At 45.3% G+C, this 6331-nt stretch overlaps 1 protein-coding gene across 3 annotated transcripts in view; it reads right to left on the bottom strand.

Moving 5' to 3' along the window:
• Nucleotides 1-4743, bottom strand: part of LOC121570344 (netrin-G1-like) — a 217913-nt gene extending 213170 nt beyond the window's left edge. For all 3 annotated transcript variants that reach the window (XM_045221423.1, XM_045221424.1, XM_045221425.1), the window contains exon 1: nt 4201-4743. The gene's annotated coding sequence lies outside the window, so the exon portion shown is untranslated. The remainder of the gene's footprint in view (nt 1-4200) is intronic.
• Nucleotides 4744-6331: the final 1588 nt, after the last annotated feature.

Raw genomic sequence — 6331 nt, 5'->3', positions numbered from 1 at the left:
GTATATAGCCTCATTCATGTTATTTTATTGTGTGACTTTTTTTTTTTTTTTACTTTAGTTTATTTCGTAAATATTTTCTTAACTCTATTTTCTTAAAACCCCATTGTTGGTTAAGGCTAAGTAAGCATTTCTACACCTGTTGTATTCGGCGCATGTGACAAATAACATTTGATTTGATTTGATTTTAGAGGACGTGAAAGACATTTAAGCTTAAGATGGAGAAATTAACTGTATTTCAACAAAGATCTATAAATTCAACAACAACAAAAAGTTTGAGAAACCCTGCGGTAAATGACTAGAATGTTTCAGTGATTCCTGCTGTAAGGTAACCTAGGTGATCAGTGTAAGGTAACCTAGGTGATCAGTGTAAGGTAACCTAGGTGATCAGTGTAAGGTAACCTAGGTGATCAGTGTAAGGTAACCTAGGTGATCAGTGTAAGGTAACCTAGGTGATCAGTACTGGGCTCCTGGCTCCCTGGCTGATGTGTATACATAGACGGGAGTGTATTTTTGGGGCGTAGGATCCCACCAATGATGCAATGCTGAGGTTGATGTTATATTTAAACCCATAAATGTTTTACAGGGTCCTTATGACCTGCTAGAGAGCTCTCTCTCTCTTTATCGCTCTCTATCACACTCTCTCTCTCTCTTTTTCTCTCTCTCTCTCTCTCTCAAGCTTTGAAACACCCACTTGCGTCCGCTTCCATGTCGTCCCTGGGGCCACCCGAGCATGGCTGAGTGTTTAAAAGTCAGTAGGGAAAGACATGCATGCTTGGCATGGCTGTGGTTACAACTACTGCAGTAGCTTCTGACTGACTCATGTGTATGAATACCCTCCTCTTCATCTCCCTCCTACATCACTGCCTCCCAACATCCTGCCCCATTCTCCTCTTCATCTACCTCCCTTTTCACCTGTTCCTTTTGCCTTCTCAGATATTCCTTGTCTCTCTCTGTCTACCTCTCCGTCTCTCGCTAAACAAAGCCAGTGATGTGCATGGCTTGCGTGGGAGAAAGACAGACAGAGACATGTAGAGAGAGCGAAAGAGAGAGGAAGAGAGAGAGAGAGAGGGGGGGGTGAGAGAGAGAGAGAGAGAGAGCGAGAGAGAGAGAGAGAGAGAGAGAGAGAGAGAGAGAGAGAGAGAGAGAGAGAGAGAGAGAGAGAGAGAGAGAGAGAGAGAGAGAGAGAGAGAGAGAGAGAGAGAGAGAGAGAGAGAGAGAGAGGGGAGGGAGGGAGAGAGAGAGAGAGAGAGAGAGAGAGAGAGAGAGAGAGAGAGAGAGAGAGAGAGAGAGAGGGGGAGGGGAGAGAGAGAGAGAGAGAGAGAGGGGGGAGGGAGAGAGAGAGAGAGAGAGAGAGAGAGAGAGAGAGAGAGAGAGAGGGAGAGAGAGAGAGAGAGAGAGAGAGAGAGAGAGAGAGAGAGAGAGAGAGAGAGAGAGAGAGAGAGCGAGAGAGAGAGAGAGAGAGAGAGGGAGCTGGGCCAGCATCACAGGGAGTCTTGCGTCGTGCATGGAGGGCTCTTCTCTCTCCTTACATTCCTGGGCCTGCCTTTCCCAGAGTCCCTAAATCTTCCACGTTAACAACCTGCCAATATGACAGTCCTCATAAATAAACATGTGGCAGACAACCGGAGCACGCCCCTGCAAACATGACAGCCAAATGTTCCAGAATGTTCCAGAATGTGTGACGGGCCTGACACACATCTCTGTGGCACACCATCACAACGGCACCAGCTGATCCCCACACTCCCTCCCCTCTCCTCTGTCTTCAGCTTGCATACAGGTGTATGATCTTTCTTTAATAATGATGTGGTGTAGACTAGCTAATGAATGAAGCTATAACAACAGTTTCAGTGATTCAGCATGGCTGTCTGTCTGTCAGGGAGGGGAGCAGGGAGAAATCAAAGCGGAGGTTTTGGTCTTGGCTCCTGGCTCCCAGAACAGTGGTGGAACATGACAGCCGTCCCTTCCCCCTCTAATATAATCTGATTGTTGTAGCCAGACAGGTCCTGGACCTCTGAAGGCAAGACAATGCATCAGCTCAGCTGTCAAGACGCGCTTGACTTGCCCCTACAGCTCTCGCTCTCTCTTTACTTCCTCCCTCTTTCAGACACTCCCTCTCTCTACCTTTCTCTCATTTACTCCCCCCCACTCTCTCGTACTCCCTCCCCTTTCACACTCTCCTTCCTTCCTCCCTCCTTCCTCTTACGAGCTAGGGAAACGAGCTAGGGAAACGAGCTAGGGAAACGAGGTAGGGAAACGAGCCACATGCACTTTGCGTGTGAGAGAGCGGAGCTGTGTGTGTGGGCGTCTGTTACTCCAGCGCCACATATAGAAACATACTGCATCAAATGAGACAAGAGGGGAACGGTCTACACCAGCCACCGTCACTACTACTCCTTGACCCCCTCCCTCCCCCCTCCCTCCCTCCCTTTCTCTCTCCCTCCCTCCCTCCCTCCATCCCTCCATCCCTCCCTCCATCTCTCTCTCTGTCCATCCATCCCTCCCTCCATCTCTCTCTCTGTCCATCCATCCCTCCCTCCCTCCCTCTCTCTGTCCCTCCCTCCCTCTCTCTCTCTCTCTCTCTCTCTCTCTCTCTCTCTCTCTCTCTCTCTCTCCCTCTCTCTCTCTCTCTCTCTCTCTCTCCCTTCCTCCCTCCCTCCCTCCCTCCCTCCCTCCCCCTCTCTGTCCATTCATCCCTCCCTCCATCTCTCTCTCTGTCCATCCATCCCTCCCTCCTTCTCTCTGTCCCTCCCTCCCTCCCTCCCTCCCTCCCTCCCTCTCTCTCTCTCTCTCTCTCTCTCTCCCTCCCTCCCTCCCTCCCCCTCTCTGTCCCTCCCTCCCTCTCTCCCTCCCTCCCTCCCTCCTTCCCTCCCTCCCTCCCTCCCTCCCTCCCTCCCACACTCTCCTCTTCCTTCCTTGGCCACCCAGCACACACTTCATTGCGAAACAGGAAGAGGAAAACCTTATGCATTATTAAAGACACTTTTCCTGGAAGGCTGCTCCCATGTTATTGAACTTTCACAGAGGCATGCCTGGATCCTCTACAGGTCCACCTCCAGCCCTTAGAATAGGCCCAGCCAGGCAACCCACTGGACATAGACAACGTGTATAGTAATAGTAATATGTGTGTATAATGGCTGATACTGTTACAATTCCCTTTATCAAAATCCATCAACAAGCAATGTTTAAAATAAAGCATCCGTGGCTAAATAATAAGGTAAATAAAGTAGCAAATGCAAGTGTTACTACTGACAACATTGCAAAGCTATAAGTGGGACTGAAGAAGATAATGACTATCGCTCAAATTAGATCAACATCATAATGTAAGGGTGAACATAATAGTATACTGCAATAATAGTATACTGCAATAATGTGAACCAATCTCAACTGTATAATATACATATTACTGTCTTCTCATCACCATTACTATTAACCACATCTAATCAAAGTCAAGTCAGAGGATAAGCCTGGATTCGAAAAGCGAGGAAAGAAAGGTGTTCTGAATACAACAACCACTCAAACAGTACTACAGTGAATACAACCACACTATCAAACCTTCAAAAAGGATTCAGGATAGATTGTCGTATCCATAACAAACCTTCTATGTTGGTACCCCGCTAGTTTTGGGACTAAACTACAGCAGGTGTATGGATAGGACAGGGCTGAACAGGACATAACCATGTAGAATGTTTCCTTTAAAAACGCCCAATAAAAATACAGAATGAATAGTCTCTTTTTCAGCAGCATTTCATTACATTGAATGATATATAATCTGTTAGGCTATCCATTTATGGAATACTTATATGGAATTGATTCCACAAGGGGGCGCTTCCACAAATCGCCAGTAGACTAAACTTTGCCAACAGTGCACCAGAGTCAAGTAATTCATGTTTTCATTACATGAAGGTCATTAAATGAGTATGGACCGAGTTCAACTTCATCCGTATAGGCTACTGCATTATCTGCCATGGCAAATTATTCCAAAAGTTGAAATACATAACATAATTCCCACTTTGAAGTAGGTGGTTTGCTAACAAAATTTAAGCTACAATTCCAGGAAATATTGAAAGATTAGTATTTATGCTACCTTCATACAGCATACAGTGTTTTAACGAAGTTGACAACAATTTTAACGACTTAAAATGTAATTGTACAATGCAAAATAGACTTAGCTTTATCTAATTTCTCTCTATGCATACTTACATTTTTAGGTTTGCCCTCAATTCACGGTGAACTGTCCAGTCTTTGTAAGTGTTCAACAAGTTCAGCACTGACCACAGGATCCCCTTTAAAATGCGCGTGTTAACCGTAATGTGACGAGTTCGGGAGAAAGGCGATGCTAAAAATTGATGACCAAAGACTTAAAACAAGCTGACTGGAGCTTGAGGCAGCGATTGAATGGTCCCCCCAAGCACACGTACATCTTCCTGGAATCGCTGTGCAAGTGCAACATCTCTTAGGCGAAGACAAACGGGATCAGAGGAGATTTTCTCCCACTTCAATACAAATGACTGATCGCTGTCCGGAGGTCTTAGATCAGCACAATCACAGAAAAAGGTGAATATTTAGACATTAGGCTATGTCCCGCGCGCAGCTGGTCATCACGTGCCATTCCCTTATTGCAACGTTGGAGGCAACAGAACCGTGTCCGCAGGAGACGAACAATTCCACTAGGAAAAACTTTGGGAAACGCGAACGCTCCGTTGTCTTTCATGAAATTTCCGTTTTATTTGTATAATTTCTTAGATCCACAGTCAATACGTTTGACCCCGGCAATATCTGAATCTACCCCCCACCCTCTCCCTCTCTCTCTCTCTCTCGCTATGTACTACAGGCACTAAAAGGGGACAATTACAGCGCTGCTGAGAATATCCTCCACTGTTCCCACTACACGCGTCCCTCGCGCATTACCCATCACAGCGCAAGGCTGCAAACTGCTCAGTGGAGATTGCGGGTAGGAGACAACGCACTTGGAGTCCATCGGATGAAACTGCACACTCAGCCTAAATATTCTTGTATAACTCAGTATTTTTTTCCCTAGCAGAGAGTACTCTTTTAGGACCGGTCTGAGACTCAATGGGGTTGATGTAGCTAAACTTGGAAGACAAATGAGAGATCACTGTGAGCAGTGGTTCCCGCTGCCTGCCACCATCTAACAAGGATGGAGCTGTGATCTATATGAAAGATAAGCAATCTCTCCCAAATACGAGCTAGTGATTGCAACCCTTACCTCTACCTCAATACTTGTGCGTTCTGCAGGGTCCTAAAGGTTGCATTTAATTAGGATATTATTAATAATAATAATAATAATAATAATTATTATTATTATTATTATTATTATTATTATTAGTTATTTAACTATTTTTCAAATTATTTAACTCTCTTAAATTCAGTCGGTTTGGTTTATGATATAGCCTAACTGTTTAAATGTTAGGTAAACGTTATATTTGTCAGGTTGCGCGCAGAATATGCGCATTGGACATTGTGGTGATGTTAGTCATTGACTTGGACTTGGACAATATCAAATTGTTAAACACATAAGCCTACACCATGCCTAAATATGGTGCTCGTGAGCCCCCATATCTGCCCGGGTTAAATGAATGAAGGTTTGAAAAGTGAAGTAGTCTATAGATGTCTGTTAAATGAAGACAAGAGTAGTCGAGGTCTGTTAAATGAAGAGGAGAGGAGTCGAGGTCTGTTAAATGAAGAGGAGAGGAGTCGAGGTCTGTTAAATGAAGACGAGAGGAGTCGAGGTCTGTTAAATGAAGACGAGAAGTATGCTATAGAGGTCTGTTAAATTAAGACATGGGGTGATGTCAAAAGCATGCACTCCACCCCATAGGCTACATTACGAATTACGCGCTCAAATTACAGCATTCACACACACACACACACAGTCGCCCACCTAAAATCTTGATGAGTCAGTAGAGTTGCCGACAGTTTAGCAACGTCATTCCACCGTGTGTAAGACTCAGTCTGTTAGCTGACTTTCCACTGCAATTTACCCGACACTGGCAAGAGTGGAAACAACTGATTTCTACAGGGGTTTGAGTCCGCAGCAATCTCTCGCACGGTCATGATCTTAGCATTGGGGAGGGCCCAGATGATATTACAATTCGATCCATTCTGACAGTAAATCGTCCAGCGGCGACGATCCCGTGGAGAGAATGAAACAATCAACAGCAGAGATGGAGAATAGGAGAACACTGAATGTTTATTAATGACCCTGCACCTGATTTGCTAATTAGGACCGGTTTCCCGGAAACATATTAAGCCTAGTCCTGGATTTAAGAGCGATTTGAATGTCCTCCATTGAGTAGCAAAGGAAACCAGT

Source organism: Coregonus clupeaformis, chromosome 7, assembly GCF_020615455.1.
Source record: "Coregonus clupeaformis isolate EN_2021a chromosome 7, ASM2061545v1, whole genome shotgun sequence".
NCBI classification, from domain to species: Eukaryota; Metazoa; Chordata; class Actinopteri; order Salmoniformes; family Salmonidae; genus Coregonus; species Coregonus clupeaformis.
This window is presented reverse-complemented; position numbering and strand designations above follow the sequence as displayed.